Below are 4,295 nucleotides of genomic sequence, written 5' to 3' on the forward strand. Positions count from 1 at the left end.
GGAACTCATTTTTATATATTAGTTTTATAATAAAATATGAGAGGAATGAGTTAGTGGAAAGTGGGTAACCTACCAATTATGGTAAAAGTGAACCGGAATTCCTAATGGCGGACGGACTAAAATGGTCAACCGTGACAACTAATCGCGGATACACGGAGTATTAGATTTGTTAGAAAATAGTGTGACAAAGTGACATATTTATAACCTATCCTAACAGTTCAACCTCCTAATCGACCCGGAAAAGAACCGTAAAGAAAATCCGAATGGGGTTATAGGCCCGACTCAACTCTAATTAAAAGTAGAGAAAACTATAACCTAATCAAAATAAACGGTCCTTGTCCATCAGACGTAATCCTCCAAATGCTTAAGCCTTCGGGTTTGACGACATAGCTATCGTTTCTTCGTGCACCGAGGACATTGTCGTCACAGTGTCTAGCTCCTCTTCTTGGTCTCCACCATTTTCTCCCTCACTCTCTTGGTCTGGTTAGTCATCTCCTTACTCAGCTTAGGGTGTGGAATTCGTATTAACTTCCTCGGGGTTGACATGCTCCTTGTCCACGAGGAGCACTGGAAATATGCTCGTTATTTCCTCAAATGGCTCCCATGTCGCTCCCTCTACGCTGCTTTTCTCGCACTGAATCAACACTTGGTCTTGAGGTTGGCCTTCGACCATCACCCTTCCCCTTGCCAAAATCACGCCCAACTTAACAACCTCCCGACTCTCAAGATATTGTCTTGGAAATGTTGTACAAAAGTTCATAGCAAACTAACTAGGAATACGTCGCAAATCAATAATATACTCCATATGTTCCCATTAATTGACACTCTTACTTTTTACTCCTTCCGTCCCACCACAAGTGATGGATTTCTTTTGGACACGAGATTTAAGAAAGTGATATATATTAAGTTAAAGGGAAAATAATAAAGTATGAGTGAGGAAAAAGTAAGAGAGATAAAAAGATAATAAAGTAAGAAAGAGAGAATAAAGTAAGAGATATGGAATAAAGTAAGAGAGAGTTAAAGTTTTGTCTTTTTTAAAAAGGGAAATTGATCACTTTTGGTGGGACAACTTGTAATAGCCACAATTTAAATTATCGTAACTTTGAGAATGATTATCGAACTACAGAGCGAATGTTGTTTCCTAATTACTTTAAGTATGAGGAATACACAACCATTATGTTCGGTTGCTTGATTAATGGCTAATATCAATCTAGAAATACAGAAGAGAGTGAAGTACGATTGAAGAATGAAAATGTGTCCATTTATTCCTTAAGTAAATAAAATACGAACGTATTAAATTTCAAGCTATGTTCTAGATTACAAAAAAATATATATATAATAACAAGAATGAAAGAAAATAATACATAAGAATGTCAAGGAGGAAAACGTCTTGAATCTATTCTTTCCCCGAGCCAAACCACGCCACACCGCGACCTTACGTCCGATCGGCCGTCGGGCCGAGGGCCCGCGGGAGGTCCGTTTTCCAGCCAACTACTTCTTGTACATCTCTACAAGATACAAAATGTAACAAAGTAAATAAGCCATTTGAAGTACCAAAAGTAGCAAATAAATTAAGTGAAAGCAAGAGGACAATACTACCTTTTGTTGAAAACCAAAAATACTTGCCAAAATAAGCAAGGCAAGATGGCAGCACTCCTCCTACACTCCCCAGCCATAATCAAAGGCTGCCACGAGCCAGAAAAAGGGAGAAAACTGTAGCATGGCTGCAGCAACCCTGCACCCCAGCTCCAACAACCTCTGCTCCACCTTGTGCACCTGCGAATCACCACCAAAATCGGTTAAAGGTGCTGCAAGGGACTGAGAAGAAGGACATCTACTGTAGGATAACAAATTTGAGCCATCAGTGACAAAAAACCACATGAAACCTTACCACTGTGAACAAATCCAAGGAGTATAAATTCTACTATTTTTTTCAAATCATGAACATATGCTTTTTCTCACAACATAGCACCACCTATCTTCCTCCCACACATAACTAAACCATCAAATAGCACCGAGCAAACAACCCTTTTAACACCAATCGAACATCACCAATTGAGCACCCGCTGTAGTTACTCGAGAGTTCGAAAGAACATAATTTCGTAAAGAGAACTTATCTTTCGGAATGTTTCGGGGCTGTTCGGATGGGTGTCGGAGCTGTTCCAGAGTGAATCAAGCCTCTGCCGGACAGCAACCTGACCCGTCGAACGGCCGGCACTGACGAGCCGCTCGACGCAACAGCAGCGGCGAAGGCTGACCCGGCGATTCCACAGCAGCGACGGCGGGTCTAGCGATCCCACAACAGCGACGGAAGCACACGGCTGGGACGGCTGCTGTCCGAACCGGCGACGGCAATGGTGTGAACGGGAGCGACGTCCGGCGGGAGTCCGGCGGAGGTGGAAGGCGGCGAGAATTAGGGATGTGGGATTTCTCTTTTGGGGATCTAATTTTGGGGAAGTCAAGGTGAGTATAGTTTGGGCTCCTTGTTCTTTTATCAATTTGGGCCAAAGGAAATTTAAAAAAAAGAAGTGGGCTCATGTTTAAGTATATGGAAGTCTGGGCCATAAATGCTTAAAGAGGGTGGAAGAAAAAAATCTGCTTGCTTTGGGCCTACTGTGCGAAAAAAATTAAATGGTAGGCCTTAATGTTCTATCCAATAAATTAATTGACAGTCCACTAATTAACCGCAATGCTGAATTTAATTTCCTAACTGTAGTCTAATTCTCTAAAATTTAATGTTAGAAAATGGTACGCTAAATAATCCCGATTTAACGGATGGACTTGGGATTTTTATTGTTTACTAAATTGCATAGGAGATGGCGACCACTCTCTTGTTAAACGAATAATTTTACAAATTCCAAAATAAATTAAATCACTGAATTTAATTAATACTTAAGGATTTTATGGATGTAGGAAAAAAGAAAATAAAAATGATCACACGCTTAGGAATGCATGCACGTTAAATACATAGTTTCTTAAGTCTAATTTAAATATACATTATTCTGCTAAAAGGGCGTCATCGCACGTCAAGTGAGACCAAGTCAAGGGACTGCCAATTAAGGGATTAAGCGAATAAGGTGGGCTTTCTTTTCGCAACGCGACCTTGTATGAAAACATCAATATATTTTAAATATGTTGTCATGTCATTATTTGTTTTAAGATTACATATCTGCTTGGCTATGCCAAATATGTTAAATCAAATTCGGGTCCCAATAGGGCCGCAAACCATTCTCGGACTAGTGTACACATATGGGGACTGTGTGCTAGCTTTCGAGTTGGTCGGTCCAATTACCGTCGTGGAATGTGGCCACATTCCCGGTTCACATAAGTTCAGATATGGTATTATGTTTATGTGATTGCCCAATCAATTTTATGAAAGTAAAGAAATTTAGTGACTCGAGCCTTTTTAAATAAAAACCCCGTGTTCACTCAACTATGGCTGACAATTAAATGGAACTTATTTTTGGCACTGTGCTCACTGAGTATATCAAGTACTCAGCCATGCATGTTTCTTTTCTAACGTGCAGGTTGAACGTGATTGAGGCGACGAAGGTGTTGGGAAGTGATCGTTAATAAGTAGTTAGGTAGCCCAAAGTAGTATGTCTTCATACATGCTATTTTGTCTTTGACTCTTCCGCTGCAATAGGACTATGTACTAGGAATTATGAACCCAGTTATTATACTCTGATTTTATCCTGACTATGTACCATCTTCGCCTTCAGAATTAATGTTTTGAGTTTGACTTATCCCTTATGATGATCCTTTTTTATTTGAGACTAATTTGGTCAAGTTATAGCTGCGCTCACTATCACTAGGGAGTTGTAGTCGTGACAGAACCCAAAATCGAAAGTTGATCACTTGTGGTGGGACGGAGGGAGTATTACTTTTGGTAATTGACCTAACATTCCACTAACTCATTTCACTCACATTTTATTATAAAATTAATATCCCCTCCGTCCCATATAAGATGACACACTTTCCTTTTTAGTTTGTCCCAAATAAGATGACACATTTCTAATTTTGTTAAAATTCTTTCTCCAATTAATACACTCATTTATTTTTTCTCATTCCAATTAAAATATTCAACTTTCTTTCTCTCTCCTTTTAATACTTACACCTACATTTTATCTCTCCGATTAAACACATTAACCAACGGCTCCTAAAATCCCGTGTCAACTAAGAAACGTGTCATCTTAGCCGGGATGAAGGGAATATATAAAAGTAGGATCCACATTTTACTAACTTTTTCCACCCACTTTCCACTACATTTATATAAACCTATGCCAAGTCAACTG

General features: G+C 39.5%; 1 long non-coding RNA gene across 1 annotated transcript; it reads right to left on the minus strand.

The window, feature by feature from the left end:
* Window positions 1–1,239: 1,239 nt before the first annotated feature.
* LOC121788568 lies at window positions 1,240–2,449 on the minus strand. The gene is made up of 2 exons (XR_006047872.1): window positions 1,600–2,449; window positions 1,240–1,508 (listed from the first exon to the last, which is right to left on the minus strand). It is a non-coding gene; the product is annotated as an uncharacterized LOC121788568 (long non-coding RNA).
* Window positions 2,450–4,295: the final 1,846 nt, after the last annotated feature.

Source organism: Salvia splendens, unplaced genomic scaffold (genome assembly GCF_004379255.2).
Source record: "Salvia splendens isolate huo1 unplaced genomic scaffold, SspV2 ctg1077, whole genome shotgun sequence".
NCBI lineage: Eukaryota > Viridiplantae > Streptophyta > Magnoliopsida > Lamiales > Lamiaceae > Salvia > Salvia splendens.